Source organism: Oncorhynchus mykiss, chromosome 19 (assembly GCF_057628025.1).
Source record: "Oncorhynchus mykiss isolate SJ-2025 chromosome 19, ASM5762802v1, whole genome shotgun sequence".
In the NCBI taxonomy this organism is placed as follows: Eukaryota; Metazoa; Chordata; class Actinopteri; order Salmoniformes; family Salmonidae; genus Oncorhynchus; species Oncorhynchus mykiss.
The window spans coordinates 7,229,877-7,253,871 of record NC_143040.1 but is presented as its reverse complement, the minus strand read 5'-3'; the positions used below and the strand labels follow the sequence as shown (position 1 = coordinate 7,253,871).

General features: G+C 41.0%; 1 long non-coding RNA gene across 1 annotated transcript; it reads left to right on the top strand.

The window, feature by feature from the left end:
- Positions 1-2,559: 2,559 nt before the first annotated feature.
- Positions 2,560-10,436, top strand: LOC149974778 (uncharacterized). Its single transcript, XR_016488752.1, has 3 exons — positions 2,560-2,801; positions 9,864-9,893; positions 10,125-10,436. It is a non-coding gene; the product is annotated as an uncharacterized LOC149974778 (long non-coding RNA).
- The last annotated feature ends 13,559 nt before the right edge of the window (positions 10,437-23,995 follow it).

Here is a 23,995-nt window from a genome sequence, read left to right as displayed (position 1 = left end):
TATATTCACATTTTGATTATTCCTTATTTGTTAAAAGTAAGCAACAAACCAACACTACCACTCACCAAGCGGTACCGGAGCGCCAAGTCGAGGTCCAAAAGGCTTCTCAACAGCTTCTACCCCCAAGCCATAAGACTCCTGAACAGCTAATCAAAGGGCTACCCAGACCTCTTTCATACTGCTGCTACTCTCTGTTTACTATCTATACATAGTCACTTTAACTCTACCTACATATTACCTCAATTAATTCAACTAACCGGTGACCTGCACATTGACTCTGTACCAGTACCCCCTGTATATAGCCTCCACATTGACTCTGTACCGGTACCCCCTGTATATAGCCTCCACATTGACTCTGTACTGGTACCCCTGTATATAGCCTCCATATTGACTCTGTACTGGTACCCCTGTATATAGCCTCCGCATTGACTCTGTACCAGTACCCCCTGTATATAGCCTCCACATTGACTCTGTACCAGTACCCCCTGTATATAGCCTCCACATTGACTCTGTACCGGTACCCCCTGTATATAGCCTCCACATTGACTCTGTACCAGTACCCCCTGTATATAGCCTCCACATTGACTCTGTACCAGTACCCCCTGTATATAGCCTCCACATTGACTCTGTACTGGTACCCCCTGTATATAGCCTCCACATTGACTCTGTACCAGTACCCCTGTATAAAGCCTCACTGATGATATTTTACTCATGACCCCCCCCCCCCCCCCCATGTCTAATGTGTATTCATGAACTCATTTCTCCAAAAAGTATGATCTTTGTCCCCATGTGCATTTGCAAACTGTCTGGCTTTTTAATGACAGTTTTGGAGCAGTGGCTTCTTCCTTGCTGAGCGGCCATTCAGGTTATGTCGATATAGGACTCATTTGACTGTGGATATAGATACATTTGTACCTGTTTCCTCCAGCATCTTCACAAGGTCATTTGCTGTTATTCTGGGATTGATTCGCACTTCTCGCACCAAAGTACGTTTATCACTAGGAGACAGAACACGTCTCCTTCCTGAGCGGTATGGCGGCTGCGTGGTCCCATGGTGTTTATACTTGCGTATTATTGTTTGTACAGATGAACGTGGTACCTTCAGGCGTTTGGAAATTGCTTCCAAGGATGAACCAGACTTGTGGAGGTCTACATTTTCCCATTATGTCAAACAAAGAAGCACTGAGTTTGAAGGTAGGCCTTGAAATACATCAACAGGTACACCTCCAATTGACTCAAATTATGTCAATTAGCCTATCAGAAGCTTCTAAAGCCATGACATCATTTTCTGGAAATTTCCAAGCTGTTTAAAGGCGCAGTCAACTTAGTGTTTGTAATCTTCTGACCCACTGGAATTGTGATACAGTGAATTATAAGTGAAATAATCTCCGTAAACAATTTTTGGAAAAATGACCTGTGTCATGCACAAAGTAGATGTCCTTACCGACTTGCCAAAACTGTAGTTTGTTAACAAGACATTTGTGGAGTGGTTGAAAAATGTGTTTTAATGACTTCAACCTAAGTGTATGTAAACTTCCAACTTCAACTGTATGTGCAACTTTGCTGCTCTGTCAGCAGTTTCCTGTGGGGTTCTTCAGAAGAGATCAGTTTGCTGTATTTAGCTGAGTTCAACCACTGATCTAACACAAGTTTTTCACACCATTGAAATAAGGAAGTAATGAGAGACAAGTCAAAAAGCCTAGCAGTATGTTCCACTCTTCTGTCCTCTCTTCATGACAGTAGACTTGTTTCGCCAGTGGAGCCCCAGTTAGAGACAGATATGATACCTGCAGTGGTACTGATGACCCTGTTGTGGAGCAGAGGTAGGATGCTGTTATACTGATATACACTTGTGACAGTTACTGAGATATGATTTGATATTGTAAGATATATTATAATTTGCAGGGTTAGTAAAATAACATACAACTGGAAGCAGACAGTAAAAATGTGTCTCAAAGCAGGACAATGATGTGATCACCTGTAAATGTACTTTACTGTAGGCTAACTGTCCATCTGGGGACAGGCACTAATGTCAGTTAAGTTGTGATGGTGTCATGCGTCTGGGGAGATGGTGTCATGTGTCTAGGTAGGGGAGTGGAGAGAGAAGGGAGGGTGGAGAAGTGGAGGGGAGAGAGATTTGGAGCCAGTGGGTTTGGCGACGAGTATGAAGCGAGGGCCAGCCAACGAGAGCGTACAGGTCGCAATGGTGGGTAGTGTATGGGGCTTTGGTGACAAAACGGATTGCACTGTGATAGACTGCATCCAGTTTGTTGAGTAGGGTATTGGAGGCTATTTTGTAAATTACATCGCCAAAGTCGAGGATTGGTAGGATGGTCAGTTTTACAAGGGTATGTTTGGCAGCATGAGTGAAGGATGCTTTGTTGCGAAATAGGAAGCCAATTCTAGATTTAACTTTGGATTTAAGAGCAGTTGGAGGCCACGGAAGGAGAGTTGTATGGCATTGAAGCTTGCCTGGAGGGTTGTTAACACAGTGTCCAAAGAAGGGCCGGAAGTATACAGAATGGTGTCGTCTGCATAGAGGTGGATCATGTCGAGAAATGTGCCTATTTTCTTCGAAAGTACGTAATGCCACGATTCCTAAGCTATACGATACTACAGATAGCAAGTTAATTACCTCACATCTCGGTAAAGACTAGTAATGTTGTACTTCTTGTTGACTAAATTCGTGTTAATGTTGGGTTTTTGAGCTAGTGCCCAGTAGACTCCATTCACTCCGTGAAATCTGCCGATGTGATTTAAACTCCACTCTGGGAGACACATCGATCTGCAGGTTGAACATGGTGAGATTGGAGACTCCTAAATTGATAGTACAGTTTGTTTAGGTGATTTAACAGCTACTTCACATGCTGATATTGTCTTTGGTATTATTGTGTGTAGATACATTTAGCTAGCCAGCCAGCCAGCCCACTCAGAGAGCATTGCATTGTGGATGTTGTAGTCGATTTGAGCTGCAACAGATTTCCACAACGATTTTCCATCTTGTTACCAACCTTATTATTAGGGATGCACCGATAGTACATTTTTGGCCGATACCGATATCCAATATTTTCCTTGCCAAAAAGAAACCATACCAATAACCGATATAAAACATTTTGCGACCTTTTAAGCATTCTAGTACAGTTAAAAAGTGAATGTCTGGGGACATTTCTGTTAGTTTTTGCTGTTCTCCAAATACTACTTTCGAGTTTATACTACAGTAAATTAGCTTCAACTGGTGGAGGGATTCGACACACCCCATTTAGCCATACCCTAGGTTTATCTGTATTTCTACACACCCCATTTAGCCATACCCTAGGTTTAGCTGTATTTATACACACCCCATTTAGCCATACCCTAGGTTTAGCTGTATTTATACACACCCCATTTAGCCATACCCTAGGTTTATCTGTATTTCTACACACCCCATTTAGCCATACCCTAGGTTCATCTGTATTTCTACACACCCCATTTAGCCATACCCTAGGTTCATCTGTATTTATACACATCCCATTTAGCCATACCCTAGGTTTATCTATATTTATACACATCCCATTTAGCCATACCCTAGGTTTATCTGTATTTATACACATCCCATTTAGCCATACCCTAGGTTTATCTATATTTATACACATCCCATTTAGCCATACCCTAGGTTTATCTGTATTTCTACACATCCCATTTAGCCATACCCTAGGTTTATCTGTATTTATACACATCCCATTTAGCCATACCCTAGGTTTATCTGTATTTCTACACACCCCATTTAGCCATACCCTAGGTTCATCTGTATTTATACACATCCCATTTAGCCATACCCTAGGTTTATCTGTATTTATACACATCCCATTTAGCCATACCCTAGGTTTATCTGTATTTATACACATCCCATTTAGCCATACCCCAGGTTTATCTGTATTTCTACACACCCCATTTAGCCATACCCTAGGTTTAGCTGTATTTATACACACCCCATTTAGCCATACCCTAGGTTTAGCTGTATTTATACACACCCCATTTAGCCATACCCTAGGTTTATCTGTATTTCTACACACCCCATTTAGCCATACCCTAGGTTCATCTGTATTTCTACACACCCCATTTAGCCATACCCTAGGTTCATCTGTATTTATACACATCCCATTTAGCCATACCCTAGGTTTATCTATATTTATACACATCCCATTTAGCCATACCCTAGGTTTATCTGTATTTATACACATCCCATTTAGCCATACCCTAGGTTTATCTATATTTATACACATCCCATTTAGCCATACCCTAGGTTTATCTGTATTTCTACACATCCCATTTAGCCATACCCTAGGTTTATCTGTATTTATACACATCCCATTTAGCCATACCCTAGGTTTATCTGTATTTCTACACACCCCATTTAGCCATACCCTAGGTTCATCTGTATTTATACACATCCCTTTTAGCCATACCCTAGGTTTATCTGTATTTATACACATCCCATTTAGCCATACCCTAGGTTTATCTGTATTTATACACATCCCATTTAGCCATACCCCAGGTTTATCTGTATTTATACACACCCCATTTAGCCATACCCTAGGTTTATCTATATTTATACACACCCCATTTAGCCATACCCTAGGTTTATCTGTATTTCTACACATCCCATTTAGCCATACCCTAGGTTTATCTGTATTTCTACACATCCCATTTAGCCATACCCTAGGTTTATCTGTATTTATACACAACCCATTTAGCCATACCCTAGGTTTATCTGTATTTCTACACACCCCATTTAGCCATACCCTAGGTTTATCTGTATTTATACACACCCCATTTAGCCATACCCTAGGTTTATCTGTATTTATACACACCCCATTTAGCCATACCCTAGGTTTATCTGTATTTCTACACACCCCATTTAGCCATACCCTAGGTTTATCTGTATTTCTACACATCCCATTTAGCCATACCCTAGGTTTATCTGTATTTCTACACACCCCATTTAGCCATACCCTAGGTTTAGCTGTATTTATACACATCCCATTTAGCCATACCATAGGTTTAGCTGTATTTCTACACACCCCATTTAGCCATACCCTAGGTTTATCTGTATTTCTACACACCCCATTTAGCCATACCCTAGGTTTATCTGTATTTCTACACATCCCATTTAGCCATACCCTAGGTTTATCTGTATTTCTACACATCCCATTTAGCCATACCCTAGGTTTATCTGTATTTCTACACAACCCATTTAGCCATACCCCAGGTTTATCTGTATTTCTACACAACCCATTTAGCCATACCCTAGATTTATCTGTATTTCTACACATCCCATTTAGCCATACCCTAGGTTTAGCTGTATTTCTACACATCCCATTTAGCCATACCCTAGGTTTATCTGTATTTCTACACACCCCATTTAGCCATACCCTAGGTTTATCTGTATTTATATACATCCCATTTAGCCATACCCTAGAATTATCTGTATTTATACACAACCCATTTAGCCATACCCTAGGTTTATCTGTATTTATATACATCCCATTTAGCCATACCCTAGGTTTATCTGTATTTATATACATCCCATTTAACCATACCCTAGGTTTATCTGTATTTCTACACACCCCATTTAGCCATACCCTAGGTTTATCTGTATTTATACACACCCCATTTAGCCATACCCTAGGTTTATCTGTATTTATACACACCCCATTTAGCCATACCCTAGGTTTATCTGTATTTATACACACCCCATTTAGCCATACCCTAGGTTTATCTGTATTTATACACACCCCATTTAGCCATACCCTAGGTTTATCTGTATTTATACACACCCCATTTAGCCATACCCTAGGTTTATCTGTATTTCTACACACCCTATTTAGCCATACCCTAGGTTTATCTGTATTTCTACACACCCCAATTAGCCTTACCCTAGGTTTATCTGTATTTCTACACACCCCATTTAGCCATACCCTAGGTTTATCTGTATTTATACACACCCCATTTAGCCATACCCTAGGTTTATCTGTATTTATACACACCCCATTTAGCCATACCCTAGGTTTATCTGTATTTATACACACCCCATTTAGCCATACCCTAGGTTTATCTGTATTTATACACACCCCATTTAGCCATACCCTAGGTTTATCTGTATTTCTACACACCCCATTTAGCCATACCCTAGGTTTATCTGTATTTCTACACACCCCAATTAACCATACCCTAGGTTTATCTGTATTTCTACACACCCCATTTAGCCATACCCTAGGTTTATCTGTATTTCTACACACCCCAATTAGCCTTACCCTAGGTTTATCTGTATTTCTACACACCCCATTTAGCCATACCCTAGGTTTAACTGTTTATACAGCCCCAAACTACTTCCTAACGCTTCAAACACACCGACTGCATCACATCTGCATAACACGCGGTTGGACACCTGGAGGAGATAAATAGTAATGGAAATGGTAGATACTCCGTAATACATTTTTCACTGAGACGTCATGGCATGTCCATCAATTTAAATCCCAACTTGTAATGAAAGAATAAATATTTAAAAAATCAACAATGTATTGGACAGAACTATGAGGTCGAAAGGTCTGGCTTTCCAAGACATTCTGTTCATCTGCAAGCAGCCCTGATGATTGTAGATGGAGGGAGAACCTGTTATTTAAAATGGAAGAATATAACTTACTGTAGCCTATATAATGTAACAATGACAATAATCCCTTCATATATACTGTAGTTGAAGGTTATTTCAGTGTCATAAAAAGTGTTAATTAAAACAAATCAAGATGTTTGGTGGATGGATTCAGTGTAGATGTTCTGCTGTGTATCGAGGGGTTTATATGAAAGTGGTAGATTTGTAATTCTTTACCAGAGAAAGTTCTGGATTACTTGTCTTTGGGTGACCTGTCTTTGACAATTCAGCTACTTTGTTCACAGTCCTACTGTAATGTTCTGGGTGTAGCTGGTGCAGAGGAGTCAGGACAGTAGAGATGAGTAACACATGTAACTTTACTCAAATATTCCAATAACGTGTCGTAAATACCGAGCCCACAGTAACAGACCAAACATAGATAAAACAATCCCGCACAAAAACCATGGGGAAAACAGAGGGTTAAATAATGAACATGTCATTTGGAATTGGAACCAGGCGTGTAAAACAAAGACAAAACAAATGGAAAATGAAAAGTGGATTGGCGATGGCTAGAAGGCCGGTGGCGTCGCTGCCCGAACAAGGAGCGGGACGGACTTCTGTGGAAGTTGTAACAGTACCGCCCCCTTGAGGCCAGGGCGATCCGGATGGAGATGGTGGAACTCCCACAGCAACGAAGGGTCCAAAACGTCCTCCACCGACACCCAGCATCTCTCCTCCGGACCATACCCCTCCCACTCCACGAGGTACTGAAGGCCTTTCGCCTGAAAAGCATACGCCGGGTTCCCCTCGATGTCCAGATGGGGTGGAGGAACCACCTGCACCTCAGACTCCTGGAGTGGACCAGCCACGACCGGCCTGAGGAGAGACACATGGAACGAGGGGTTAATACGGTAATCGGGGGGAAGATGTAACATGTAGCAAACCTCGATCACTCTACTCAGGACTTTGAATGGCCCCACAATCCACGGGCCCAGCTTCCGGCAGGGCAGGCGGAGGGGAAGGTTTGGCTGACCGAGGCCCCAGACGTTCCATGAACGCCCTCAGGGTTCAGTCTCCTCGCTGCCCGGATGTACTCCAGATTGCGATGGTCAGTCCAGATGAGAAAAGGGTGTTTAGCCCCCTCAAGCCAATGTCTCCACGCATTCAGAGCCTTGACAACAGCCAACAGCTCCCGGTCCCCCACATCATAATTTCGCTCCGCCGGGCTGAGCTTCTTCGAAAAGAGAGTACAGGGGCGGAGCTTTAGTGGTGTACCCGAGCGCTGAGAGAGCACGGCTCCTATCCCAGATCCGGATGAGCCAGCAGGGGAGCCGAGGTAAACAGAGCCCTCAGGTGACCAAAAGCCCTGTCCGCCTCAGCCGTCCACTGCAGTCGCTCCGGTCCCTCCTTCAGCAGTGAGGTAATGCGAGTCGCTACCTGACCAAAGCCCTGGATAAACCTCCGGTAGTAGTTGGCTACCTGACCAAAGCCCCGGATAAACCTCCGGTAGTAGTTGGCTACCTGACCAAAGCCCTGGATAAACCTCTGGTAGTAGTTGGCTACCTGACCAAAGCCCTGGATAAACCTCCGGTAGTAGTTGGCTACCTGACCAAAGCCCTGGATAAACCTCCGGTAGTAGTTGGCTACCTGACCAAAGCCCCGTATAAACCTCCGGTAGTAGTTGGCTACCTGACCAAAGCCCTGGATAAACCTCCGGTAGTAGTTGGCTACCTGACCAAAGCCCTGGATAAACCTCTGGTAGTAGTTGGCTACCTGACCAAAGCCCTGGATAAACCTCCGGTAGTAGTTGGCTACCTGACCAAAGCCCTGGATAAACCTCCGGTAGTAGTTGGCTACTTGACCAAAGCCCCGGATAAACCTCCGGTAGTAGTTGGAGAGGGGGAGTAGAAGAGAAGAGGAGAAGAGAAGGAGAGGAGGAGAGGGGGAGAAGAGGAGAAGAGAGGGGGAGGAGAGGAAAGGAGGGGAAAGGGGAAGAAGAGGAGAAGAGAGACTGGGAGGAGAGGAGAGGGGGAGGAGAAGAGGAAAGGGGAAGAAGTGGAGAAGGGAGGGAGGATAAGAGAGGGTGAGAAGGGAGGAGAGGGGGAGAAGATCAGAGGTGGGAGGGGAGGGGAAGAAGATGAGAGGAGGAGAAGAGAAGAGGAGAGGGGGGAAGAGGAGAGGGAGCAGGGAGGAGAAATGGAGAGGGGGAGAAGAGCAGAGGGGTGAGACGAGGAGAGGGGAGGGGTAGAATTGGGGAGAAGAGGAGAGGGAGGAGGAGAGAAGAGGGGGGAAGAGAGGAGAAGAGAGGGGGAGAAGAGTAGAGGGGGGAGAAGAGGAGAGGGGGGAGAAGAGGAGAAGGGGAGAAGAGAGGTGGCGAAACGGAGGAGGGGGAGAAAGGGAGAGGGGGAGAAGAGGAGTGGGGGGAGGAGAGGAGAGGGGGGAGACAATTAAGAGAGAGGGGGAGAAGAGGAGAGGGGGGAGAAGATGAAGAGAGAGGGGGAGAAGAGGAGAGGGGGGAGAAAATGAAGAGAGAGGGGGAGAAGACGAGAGGAGAGGGGGGAGAAAATGAAGAGAGAGGGGGAGAAGGGGGAGAAGAGGAGAGGGGGGAGAAAATGAAGAGAGAGGGGGAGAAGGGGGAAGAAGAGGGGGTGGGTGAAGAGGAGAGGGGGTGGGAGAAGAGGAGAGGGGGAGAAGAGGGGTTGGGTGAAGAGGAGAGGGGTGGGAGAAGGGGAGACGAGAGGGGAGAAGAGGGGGAAGAAGAGGGGGTGGGTGAAGAGGAGAGGGGTTGAAGAGGAGAAGAGGAGGGGAGAAGAGGAGAAGAGGAGGGGAGAAGAGTAGAGGTGGGAGGAGAGGGGCGAGGAGAGGAGAAGAGAGGGGGAGAAGAGGAGAAGAGAGGGGGAGAAGAGGAGAAGAGAGGGGGAGTTCATTAACTCAATTCTACTGACAATGTTTGTCTATGGAGATTGCATGGCTGAGCGCTTGATTTTATGCATCTGTCAGAAGGGGTGTGGCTGAAATAGAGTCCACTAATTTGAAGGGGTGTCCACATACTTTTGTATATATAGTGTATGTACACATGGGTGTTGTTGCACCATACCAACGATAAGCCTGTCTTCCCCATCACATCATGAAAGGTCATGTTGATGTTCATTTAACCTCTCTCTCTCTTCCTCTGACTCCTCCCTTTCTCCTATCTTTCTCTCTCTTTCTCCTCTGTCTCTCTCTTTCTCCTCAGATCTCCAGGCTCAAAGCGTCAGTCCACCAGGTAGGTAGAGTATAAATCTACAGTGATTATAGCAGTTCAATATTAGTCAACTTTATTATCCCACATGGAGAAATTCATGTGTCCATACAAACCATTCTAAACCCCAATAACAAGTAGTGTTTTATGGAACTACTAATACTTGTCAACCACAAAGCATTACTGCTGTTAGAATAACAGAATCACTGTCATCATCTGTCCTCACCACTGTGTTTTCCTCTCTGCTGTTTACAGCTGAACTCTCAGTCAGACTGGTGAATGGGACCACTTCCTGTTCTGGGACAGTGGAAGTCTTCTACAGAGGAGAGTGGTCAGGTCTATGTACTAGTTGGTGGAGCATAATGAGACAGGTTAAGGTTGTGTGTAGAGAGCTGGACTGTGGGAATCCTGTAGCTGAATCTAGAGGACCTCTGATTGAAGATGTAAGAGGAGGAGTCACGATGTTTAGATGTAGTGGACATGAGTCTTCTATTAGATGGTGTGGCATCAGAAGAGGAGGACCTGGAGTCTGTGATGGTAAATATTATCGTCATGTGACCTGTTCAGGTAAGAGACTGGTCATATTGAGAGATTTATTTATACATTATACAATATTACCATGTATCATGTTTTATGTGTTATTAATTCATTTAAATAGAGGGAGAGATGTCAGATGTATTTAAACATTATATTTGTGTTTGTCATATTGGTTTATGGGAGATGTTCATGGGCAGATCATTGTAGTTCAGATGGTACTGAAGTGAAGCTGCCTGATGGATGTCCAGCTGTTTATTTTCTATAAAGTGAAGTGAACTTATTCCTGTCTCCTGTTATTCCTGTTATTCCCAACCCGATCATGAGTGACTAAGAACCCATTTCTACCTCTTACAGTATCAAACATAGCAAACTACAATCTTTTATCCAACATATTTGTGTTCAGTCCTTGACAGTGTCATCAACAAAACTGATTGAATGTTCAACCAACTCTTTTTCTCCAGAGTCTGTGCGGCTTGTGGATGGAGCTGGTCTCTGCTCTGGGAGAGTGGAGGTGAAGTCCAATCAGTCCTGGGCCTCAGTGTGTGAAGCTGACTTTGACCGGCAGGATGCAGAGGTAGTCTGTAGGGATGTTGGCTGTGGGGCTCCTGCAGCTCTACAGGGGGGGCTCTATGGAGAAGGTGAGGGTCAGACCTGGGATAAAGAGTTCCAGTGTAAAGGCAAAGAGTCCCTTCTCCTGGACTGTGACACCTCAGACAGAGAAAACAAGACCTGCCTACCTGGTAATGCTGTTGGACTCACCTGCTCAGGTAAGAAACAGTTTGTCACTCAGTCAACATTGTTTCTCACCTGGAGTGAAGAATATGAGAGACAATATAGGTGTGTTTTAGTGAGAAAATAGCAAGATTACTGTCTCTCTCTTTTCTTTTCTCAGAGCCTGATGATGTGAGGCTGGTGGGAGGAGGCAGTCGCTGTGCTGGTGGAGTGGAGTGGTACTACCAGGGAGAGTGGAGGATTGTGGGAGCTGAGGACTGGCATGTAGCTGCAGTAGTGTGTCGACAGCTGGGTTGTGGTTCCACTGTTTCAGAACTACTTGGAAACACCAATAGAGGGTTTTTAGTTTACTGTTCTGGGTCTGAGTCTTCACTGAGGGAGTGTTCCAGAAGTTATGATCTCCATCCTGGAATCACAGTGATCTGCTCAGGTAATAACAACATATTATAATTATATTCAACTGATTTCCTTCATTCATACAACTTCCTCTGCACCTCTCATGATGACTGTTTAACTTGTCAGTCTGCTTTACTAAATAGATCACTCTGTCAAGTAGGAATCAAATACAACTTAAATATCCCAGAATGCTTTTGTATGTGAGTGTTATCTCAGTGAACGTCTCTACTCACAACCACTGTCACATGTCATGTTACTGTCATATCTAAATGAGGAAAGTAGTTGAGGAGCTACGTTTTATTTTTCTCTCCTCTTGTTCCAGATGTCCTGCTTAAGCCTGATATCAACATATGTTGTCTCAGTGACTGTAGGCCCACTACTCATGTTGCCCTGTGAGGGAGGGTGGCTGGCACTGTTACATGCTGATGTTATTGTCATATCTATAGGAAACTAGTTGAAGAGGTTTTTCTTGTTCTCTTTCATTGTTACAGATCTCCTGGTCCAGCCTGATATCTTCCTGACTGACTCAATGGGAGGGGTCTTCAGGGGCCACCAGGGGCCCGAGATGTTTAGGGGCTACAGCTTCACCATCACCTGCTCCACTCAGCCACAGTACCCAGGAGGCTCCTTCCTCCTCACGTTCACCGGCTCCAACAGAACCCAGACCCAGCCAGCTGTCAATCACTCTGCTGCCTTCCTCTTCCCTGCTGCAGATGACTCCCACCAAGGGAACTACAGCTGTGTTTATGACAATTATGTTTTCTCTCATAACTTCTCCTCTGAGAGTGAGCTCCTCTCCCTCACCATCACAGGTAACTGAACATGAACCAGACTTATAACTTTGTCATTGACAGATTTCCCACAGATCTATGTGATGATGATCAGTCCCCTCATCAAAGGTGTTTCTGTTTGCAGCCTCTCCTCTGCCAGCCTTCATCATCAGACACGTTGTAGTGCTGCTGATTCTACTGACAACAATCATCACCTCCTACCTGTACTACAAGGTAAAGACATTTACTCAGACGTTACAAGTCATTTAAACTAGAGGGAGAGAGAATGGAGATACTAGAGAGTAAATGTCTGACTGTTGGTGCTGTGTCTCCCTAGCCCACCAGGAGGCAGAATATAGTGAACAGGGTGAGCAGCATGGATCTTTATGTCAATGCCATGGAGATGGTCTCTTTGAGCTCCAGAGCTGAAGCTGGACCGGGAGAGGAGAGAGCAGCCCAGGGGACGGAGTAGGAGTAGAATGAAGCTGACCCTACATGCTGATCTTAGGTCAGTTTTGCGTTTTAAATCTATGGTCAGCAGTGGACTGATGTTTAAAATGTGGTGACAAACCAGCAGAAAAACATGGGATTTTGGGTAACATGGGGATTGGCTAAATTGTGGTATGGGGTAACATTGGTTTTGGTAACATGGGTTTTGGTATCATGGGGTAACATGGCGTTCTGGGTAACATGTGGTTCTGGGTAACATGGGGTTTTGGGAAACAAAGGTTTTGGGTAACAAAGGTTCTGGGTAACATGGGGTTTGGGTAACATGGGGTTTTGGATAAGATGGGGGTTTGGGTAACATGGGGTTTTGGTAACATGGTGTTTTGGGTAACATGGTGTTTTGGGTAACATGGGGTTTTGGGAAACAAAGGTTTTGGGTAACATGGGGTTCTGGGTAACATGGGGTTTTGGGTAACATGGGGTTCTGGGTAACATGGGGTTCTGGGTAACATGGGGTTTTGGTAACATGGAGTTTTGGGTAACAAAGGTTTTGGGTAACATGGGGTTTTGGTTAACATGGGGTTTTGGGTAACATGGGGTTTGGGGTAACATGGGGTTTTGGGGTAACATGGGGTTTTGGGGTAACATGGGGTTTGGGGTAACATGGGGTTTGGGGTAACATGGGGTTTGGGGTAATATGGGGTTTGGGGTAACATGGGGTTTGGGGTAACATGGGGGTTTGGGGTAACATGGGGTTTGGGGTAACATGGGGTTTGGGGTAACATGGGGGGTTGGGGTAACATGGGGGAGTGGGGTAACATGGGGTTTGGGGTAACATGGGGGTATGGGGTAAAATGGGGGTTTGGGGTAACATGGGGATTGGGGTAACATGGGGTTTGGGGTAACATGGGGGGTTGGGGTAACATGGGGTTTGGGGTAACATGGGGGGTTGGGGTAACATGGGGGGTTGGGGTAACATGGGGGTATGGGGTAACATGGGGGTAGGGGTAAAATGGGGGTTTGGGGTAACATGGGGGTTTGGGGTAACATGGGGTTTGGGGTAACATGGGGGTTTGGGGTAACATGGGGTTTGGGGTAACATGGGGGTTTGGGGTAACATGGGGTTGGGTAACATGGGGTTTGGGGTAACATGGGGGTTTGGGGTAACATGGGGTTGGGTAACATGGGGTTTGGGGTAACGTGGAGTTTGGGGTAACATGGGGTTCTGGGTAACATGGGGTTTGGGGTAATATGGGGGTTTGGGGTAACATGGGGTTTGGGGTAACATGGGGGTTTGGGGTAACATGGGGTTTTGATTATTTTAAGAGAGAAGCTCAATTACGTCTGTTTGTGTTCCAGAATGTATTTATTTTTGACTCTGTCTTCATGTCTTTATCTTATTTTGTGTCTCTTAGATTCTTTATCTTATTTAGTGTCTCTTAGATTCTTTATCTTATTTAGTGTCTCTTAGATTCTCTATCTGATTTAGTGTCTCTTAGATTCTTTATCTTATTTAGTGTCTCTGAGATTCTTTATCTTATTTAGTGTCTCTTAGATTCTTAATCTTATTTAGTGTCTCTTAGATTCTTTATCTTATTTAGTGTCTCTTAGATTCTTTATCTTATTTAGTGTCTCTTAGATTCTTTATCTTATTTAGTGTCTCTTAGATTCTTTATCTTATTTAGTGTCTCTTAGATTGTTTATCTTATTTAGTGTCTCTTAGATTCTTTATCTGATTTAGTGTCTCTTAGATTCTTTATCTCATTTAGTGTCTCTGAGATTCTTTATCTTATTTAGTGTCTCTTAGATTCTTAATCTTATTTAGTGTCTCTTAGATTCTTTATCTTATTTAGTGTCTCTTAGATTCTTTATCTTATTTAGTGTCTCTTAGATTCCTTATCTTATTTAGTGTCTCTTAGATTCTTTATCTTATTTAGTGTCTCTTAGATTCTTTATCTTATTTAGTGTCTCTTAGATTCTTTATCTTATTTAGTGTCTCTGAGATTCTTTATCTTATTTAGTGTCTCTTAAATTCTTTATCTTATTTAGTGTCTCTTAGATTCTTTATCTTGAAGTGTTTCCATTATTAGTCCAGGTATTATTATAATCATCTGTTCATTCTTTGTATTTTGAAAAAAAATGTAATAAAGGGGTTTGTTGTTGTTTACCTCTCATGATGTTATTGATTATAAACGTTATGATATTGATTATGATGTAGATTAGTGTTATTTTGTTAGTAGTATAGAGATAATGATGCTATTGATTATAAATGTTATGAAATAGATTATTGATTATGAAGTAGATTATTGTTATGATGTCGCTCTCTAAACTGCCATGTAATCAACTGAAAGTTTTTAATAAAATTACAGGCTGTCAGTCTTGTGTGATTTAATTATTAGACAGACTACAACATACAGTATGAATTAACTGAGATCAGTCTGTGTGATTCCCCTCTTGGACAGACTACAACATACAGAATGAATTAACTGAGATCAGTCTGTGTGATTCCCCTCTTGGACAGACTACAACATACAGTATGAATTAACTGAGATCAGTCTGTGTGATTCCCCTCTTGGACAGACTACAACATACAGAATGAATTAACTGAGATCAGTCTATGTGATTCCCCTCTTGGACAGACTACAACATACAGTATGAATTAACTGGTCATACATTTGGCAGGAGGTTAGGAAGTGCATCTCAGTTTTCACCTCATTTTGTGGGCTGTGGGCACATAGCCTGTCTTCTCTGATTTCCAAATGGAGCAAAAAAAGTGAGCCAAAAATTCTGTGGTGCTCTATTCTGGAATATTAACTGGCGTTTTTCGCCCCCTGGTGAAAAGAACGTAATATTATCCTTCTCTTTGCATATGTGCAATTTGTACCTCGCGGCACACCGTACAAATATTCAAAGTTAAACGCTTATATTACCGTTCTGCTAGCAGCGGGATAATATGCTGACCGCATAACAGCATAAATAATAATAAATCAATAAAAAAAAAATATATATTATTATTTTTCATCTAAATAAGAGTCCCCCTGCAAGGACAAGCTCAAATTTGAGAATATCTATTATTGTAGCACTGGAGTTCAATACAACTGTTTTTCACAGCATTGCAACGACGTTTGAAACAAATAAATGGATAATTTAATATTTTAATATTGTATAATTTATACCAGCATTTCTTATGACAGTTTCCAAACTAAATACTGGTATGTTGAAAGCTGTTGTGTAGGTCAGTGGTGTAGTGGTGCCTGGAGAAGTGGGTATTCAGTACTCTAATTTAGTAAAACATTTTCCAAACTGAATACTGGTATGTTGAAAGCTGTTGTGTAGGTCAGTGGTGTCGTGGTGCCTGGAGAAGTGGGTATACAGTACTCTAATTTAGCTAAACATTTTCCAAACTGAATACTGGTATGTTGAAAGCTGTTGTGTAGGTCAGTGGTGTCGTGGTGCCTGGAGAGGTGGGTATACAGTACTCTAATTTAGTGAAACATTTTCCAAACTGAATACTGGTATGTTGAAAGCTGTTGTGTAGGTCAGTGGTGTCGTGGTGCCTGGAGAAGTGGGTATACAGTACTCTAATTTAGTAAAACATTTTCCAAACTAAATACTGGTATGTTGAAAGCTGTTGTGTGGGTCAGTGGTGTCGTGGTGCCTGGAGAAGTGGGTATACAGTACTCTAATTTAGTAAAACATTTTCCAAACTAAATACTGGTATGTTGAAAGCTGTTGTGTGGGTCAGTGGTGTCGTGGTGCCTGGAGAAGTGGGTATACAGTACTCTAATTTAGTAAAACATTTTCCAAACTAAATACTGGTATGTTGAAAGCTGTTGTGTGGGTCAGTGGTGTCGTGGTGCCTGGAGAAGTGGGTATACAGTACTCTAATTTAGTGAAACATTTTCCAAACTAAATACTGGTATGTTGAAAGCTGTTGTGTAGGTCAGTGGTGTAGTGGTGCCTGGAGAAGTGGGTATACAGTACTCTAATTTAGTAAAACATTTTCCAAACGGCCCAGTGAAAGAAAGGCACCCTGTGTGAAAAGCACGAGAAACAGTGATACACTCTGAATGACCTAAAACTATAAATCCCATATTGGTCTTTCACAGTCAGACCAACCCAAGCTGTACTGTTCATATTGGTCTTTCACAGTCAGGCCAACCCAAACTGTTCTGTTCAGTAGGATAATAGTAGACCAACTCAAGCTGTACTGTTCAGTAGGATAATAGTAGACCAACCCAAGCTGTACTGTTCAGTAGGATAATAGTAGACCAACCCAAGCTGTACTGTTCAGTAGGATAATAGTAGACCAACCCAAGCTGTACTGTTCAGTAGGATAATAGTAGACCAACCCAAGCTGTACTGTTCAGTAGGATAATAGTAGACCAACCCAAGCTGTACTGTTCAGTAGGATAATAGTAGACCAACCCAAGCTGTACTGTTCAGTAGGATAATAGTAGACCAACCCAAGCTGTACTGTTCAGTAGGATAATAGTAGACCAACCCAAGCTGTACTGTTCAGTAGGATCATAGTAGACCAACCCAAGCTGTACTGTTCAGTAGGATAATAGTAGACCAACCCAAGCTGTACTATTCAGTAGGATCATAGTAGACCAACCCAAGCTGTACTGTTCAGTAGGATAATAGTAGACCAACCCAAGCTGTGCTGTTCAGTAGGATAATAGTAGACCAACTCAAGCTGTACTGTTCAGTAGGATAATAGTAGACCTTTTATTGAAACAGAGAAACTGAGTCAGAAATTCACAAATTCAATTTCAGGTTTGTGTTCTCAAAGTCAGACTTTTTTTAAACAGAAAAACAATCAATTGTATGTTCTAAATCCATAACAGAGATACTTACACCACATCAGGAGACCACTTTGAGGTTTGGGGAAAATCTAAGAAATGTACATTTTTGAGAGTAGTTCCCCTTTAATTAAAGTGTGTTGGATTAGCAGTGTTTATATAGTACAGGCACCTACACTATTGTTGGATTAGCAGTGTTTATATAGTACAGACACCTAGCACTATTGTTGGATTAGCAGTGTTTATATAGTACAGACACCTACACTATTGTTGTATTAGCAGTGTTTATATAGTACAGGCACCTAGCACTATTGTTGTATTAGCAGTGTTTATATAGTACAGACACCTAGCACTATTGTTGGATTAGCAGTGTTTATATAGTACAGACACCTAGCACTATTGTTGGATTAGCAGTGTTTATATAGTACAGGCACCTACACTATTGTTGGATTAGCAGTGTTTATATAGTACAGACATCTAGCACTATTGTTGGATTAGCAATGTTTATATAGTACAGACATCTAGCACTATTGTTGTATTAGCAGTGTTTATATAGTACAGACATCTAGCACTATTGTTGGATTAACAGTGTTTATATAGTACAGACATCTAGCACTATTGTTGGATTAGCAATGTTTATATAGTACAGACATCTAGCACTATTGTTGGATTAACAGTGTTTATATAGTACAGACATCTAGCACTATTGTTGGATTAACAGTGTTTATATAGTACAGACATCTAGCACTATTGTTGGATTAGCAATGTTTATATAGTACAGACATCTAGCACTATTGTTGGATTAACAGTGTTTATATAGTACAGACACCTAGCACTATTGTTGGATTAACAGTGTTTATATAGTACAGACACCTAGCACTATTGTTGGATTAGCAGTGTTTATATAGTACAGACATCTAGCACTATTGTTGGATTAACAGTGTTTATATAGTACAGACATCTAGCACTATTGTTGGATTAGCAATGTTTATATAGTACAGACATCTAGCACTATTGTTGGATTAACAGTGTTTATATAGTACAGACACCTAGCACTATTGTTGTATTAACAGTGTTTATATAGTACAGACATCTAGCACTATTGTTGTATTAGCAGTGTTTATATAGTACAGACACCTACACTATTGTTGGATTAGCAGTGTTTATATAGTACAGACACCTAGCAGTATTGTTGTATCAGCAGTGTTTATATAGTACAGACACCTACACTATTGTTGGATTAGCAGTGTTTATATAGTACAGACACCTAGCACTATTGTTGGATTAGCAGTGTTTATATAGTACAGACACCTAGCACTATTGTTGTATTAGCAGTGTTTATATAGTACAGAAATCTTATGTTTATTTGACTCTGATGATAAAGAAATATAAAATATTCCTGTAAAGGACTGTGTTAAATATTTAGGAATACATCTGTCAAAAAACACTTAGTCAGACAACACATGAATTTCCCTCCTAAAATTAAGAAAACACAAAATATATGTAATAATTGTCTACAAAGAGATCTTTCTATACTTGGGAGAGTACTTCTGTCCAAGGCAGAGGGACTGTCTGGTTTTGTGTACCCCTCATTATCTTTATGTGTAAATCCTGCTACTTGTAAAGAGATCAACAAGACCTTTCTTGACTTCATCTGGAAAAATAAATCTCACCAACTAAAAGAGTCAGTCCTCTAATAAAAGAGCTGAAGGAGGTCTGGAAGTGTTGGACTTTGTGACATAAATAACACTTTCAAGATCAACTGGTTGAATCAATACTGATTCAATATGGTATTTCATTCACCCAGAGACTGGATCTACTTATCCACATCTACTGTATCCCCATCCAACAGCACACTTTCAAACATAACATCTACCGGCAGCCTAGAGGTGTGTCCGAACATCAAGAAGAAGGGTGGAAACCCAGTAGTCTCGCCCACCCAGTGTGCGATTCAGACGTTCTGCTTGGCCGTTACCCATGGGATGGTAAGGTGTGGTGTGGGACTTTTCAACACCAGATAACTGAAGCTATTCTACACTAAGTAAACTCTCTAAGTCAGTTAGGTTTCACCAACAAGCTTTAATGGCCTTTAAAATATGTTTCCTGCACATTTTTCCCCACATAAAGCTCTTTTGGGGAATAATTCAGACATGACTGTACGGAATCAGTCATTGTTCTACCCCAGCTGGCATGAGAGGAATAACGACTTTGTCCTTGATGTTTTTGACAACAGAGGTAATATTCTCACATATGAACAATTTATAACATTGGAAGGGTTTCCAATACCTTTCAGAGAGTTTATTTCTGTGGTCAGAGCCGTTCCCAGGGGTCTAACTACACTAATGAAAACTCATCTTATCTTTGGTAATGATTACAAAGCTTATCCAGAACTCAGAGCCGTTCCCAGGGGTCTAACTACACTAATGAAAACTCATCTTATCTTTGGTAATGATTACAAAGCTTATCCAGAACTCAAAGCCGTTCCCAGGGGTCTAACTACACTAATGAAAACTCATCTTATCTTTGGTAATGATTACAAAGTTGATCCAGAACTCAGAGCCGTTCCCAGGGGTCTAACTACACTAATGAAAACTCATCTTATCTTTGGTAATGATTACAAAGTTGATCCAGAACTCAGAGCCGTTCCCAGGGGCCTAACTACACTAATGAAAACCCATCTTATCTTTGGTAATGATCACAAGGTTTATCCAGAACTCAAAGCCGTTCCCAGGGGTCTAACTACACTAATGAAAACTCATCTTATCTTTGGTAATGATCACAAAGTTCATCCAGAACTCAGAGCCGTTCCCAGGGGTCTAACTACACTAATGAAAACTCATCTTATCTTTGGTAATGATCTCAAAGTTGATCCAGAACTCAGATTGGAAGGCGTGGGCTTACTTGAGAGATCTTGTTGTAATAAATATATAAGACAAATTCTCCGTTCACAAAACCAACTTCCACCGAGAGGAAAGTGTTTGTGGAACCTGTTTATTATTTCTGACCTTGTCTGGAAACATGCCTGGTTAAGGCCTTACAAATACTGTAGAACAAACAATGTTAAGGAAGGGCACTTTAACATGTTACATCAGATATATCCATGTAATTCTATGATGTCCACATGTGTGCCTGGTTAAGGCCTTACAAATACTGTAGAACAAACAACGTTAAGGAAGGGCACTTTAACATGTTACATCAGATATATCCATGTCATTCTATGATGTCCACATGTGTGGCTGGTTAAGGCCTTACAAATACTGTAGAACAAACAACGTTAAGGAAGGGCACTTTAACATGTTACATCAGATATATCCATGTAATTCTATGATGTCCACATGTGTGCCTGGTTAAGGCCTTACAAATACTGTAGAATAACAACGTTAAGGAAGGGCACTTTAACATGTTACATCAGATATATCCATGTCATTCTATGATGTCCACATGTGTGGCTGGTTAAGGCCTTACAAATACTGTAGAACAAACAACGTTAAGGAAGGGCACTTTAACATGTTACATCAGATATATCCATGTCATTCTATGATGTCCACATGTGTGGCTGGTTAAGGCCTTACAAATACTGTAGAACAAACAACGTTAAGGAAGGGCACTTTAACATGTTACATCAGATATATCCATGTAATTCTATGATGTCCACATGTGTGGCTGGTTAAGGCCTTACAAATACTGTAGAACAAACAACGTTAAGGAAGGGCACTTTAACATGTTACATCAGATATATCCATGTAATTCTATGATGTCCACATGTGTGGCTGGTTAAGGCCTTACAAATACTGTAGAACAAACAACGTTAAGGAAGGGCACTTTAACATGTTACATCAGATATATCCATGTAATTCTATGATGTCCACATGTGTGGCTGGTTAAGGCCTTAAAAATACTGTAGAACAAACAACGTTAAGGAAGGGCACTTTAACATGTTACATCAGATATATCCATGTCATTCTATGATGTCCACATGTGTGGCTGGTTAAGGCCTTACAAATACTGTAGAACAAACAACGTTAAGGAAGGGCACTTTAACATGTTACATCAGATATATCCATGTAATTCTATGATGTCCACATGTGTGGCTGGTTAAGGCCTTACAAATACTGTAGAACAAACAACGTTAAGGAAGGGCACTTTAACATGTTACATCAGATATATCCATGTCATTCTATGATGTCCACATGTGTGGCTGGTTAAGGCCTTAAAAATACTGTAGAACAAACAACGTTAAGGAAGGGCACTTTAACATGTTACATCAGATATATCCATGTAATTCTATGATGTCCACATGTGTGGCTGTTGATGATATCTGTGTTTTCTGTGAAAAAGGTGAGAATCTGTCCCACTTGTTCTTTGATGTAAATTTGTGCCAGCATTTTGTGAAAACCTTGCAAGATACTTATTTACCATTATGAACACTGCCCATGTTTTACATGGAGGATATAATATGTTACTATTATGAACACTGCCCATGTTTAACATGGCGGATATAATATGTTACCATTATGAACACTGCCCATGTTCTACATGGAGGATATAATATGTTACCATTATGAACACTGCCCATGTTTTACATGGAGGATATAATATGTTACCATTATGAACACTGCCCATGTTTTACATGGAGGATATAATATGTTACCATTATGAACACTGCCCATGTTTTACATGAAGGATATAATATGTTACCATTATGAACACTGCCCATGTTTTACATGGAGGATATAATATGTTACCATTATGAACACTGCCCATGTTTTACATGGAGGATATAATATGTTACCATTATGAACACTGCCCATGTTCTACATGGAGGATATAATATGTTACCATTATGAACACTGCCCATGTTCTACATGGAGGATATAATATGTTACTATTATGAACACTGCCCATGTTTAACATGGAGGATATAATATGTTACCATTATGAACACTGCCCATGTTCTACATGGAGGATATAATATGTTACCATTATGAACACTGCCCATGTTTTACATGGAGGATATAATATGTTACCATTATGAACACTGCCCATGTTCTACATGGAGGATATAATATGTTACTATTGCAATGACAACAAGACCATTGAAATGATTGTGCATTTTTTTTATTCTTGTTGCCAAATACTTTATACACAAACAATCATTCCAAAATTCTATACCAAAATGACACATTTTTCTGACTGAATTTAAATATTTTATTAAAACATTAACCCTAGTGAATAACAACAAGAATAACATTTTCCTGAATCATTATAGATTTTTTCAGAGTGATAACAACTACACTAAAATAGTTAATGTTTTATTACTTCATTGATATTTTGTGTGTTTTAGTATTTTCTAGTTGATACTAGTTCTGTTTTGTATGATGTAACAATGTAAATTGTTGGTCTGTATTTTGAATCAAAAAATAAATATATAAAATTAAATTAAAATAAAAAGACACATCGTCATCTGCTGACTGGAGGGGAAACACAGTTGAGGAACCAAAAGTTTATTTTCATTTATTTCATAAAAGTGTAATATTGTATTAAGTCATTCAAAGAGAAGCACGTGTTGATTTATTCGTGTTTAATGAGTGAGAATTTAAAACAAACTCTAGACCCACTATATATTTACATTGAACCATAGTTCTGACATGGATCATTTAGACCCACTACATATTTACATTGAACCATAGTTCTGACATGGATCATTTAGACCCACTACATATTTACATTGATCCATAGTTCTGACATGGATCATTTAGACCCACTACATATTTACATTGAACCATAGTTCTGACATGGATCATTTAGACCCACTACATATTTACATTGAACCAGAGTTCTGACATGGATCATTTAGACCCACTACATATTTACATTGAACCAGAGTTCTGACATGGATCATTTAGACCCACTACATATTTACATTGAACCATAGTTCTGACATGGATCATTTAGACCCACTACATATTTACATTGAACCATAGTTCTGACATGGATCATTTTGACCCACTACATATTTACATTGAACCATAGTTCTGACATGGATCATTTAGACCCACTACATATTTACATTGAACCATAGTTCTGACATGGATCATTTTGACCCACTACATATTTACATTGAACCATAGTTCTGACATGGATCATTTTGACCCCAGAGGCATGTCTTTTATCATTGCCAAAATGTGGTTAATTCCATTTTTCATGACTTTGTCAATCAACTTGTTCTTAATACATCTAAATCATGGTTTAGTGTATCTGTATCAATATGGACAGCTACAAGATTTATCTCCTGTGTGTGTTCTCTGGTGTATAGTCAGATGGCTGGATGGAACAAAACTCTAATTTAATAATGTCACAATGTAGAATGTTTTAACATTGTAGTAGGAGTATTTTAATGATGTCACAATGTAGAATGTTTTAACATTGTAGTAGGAGT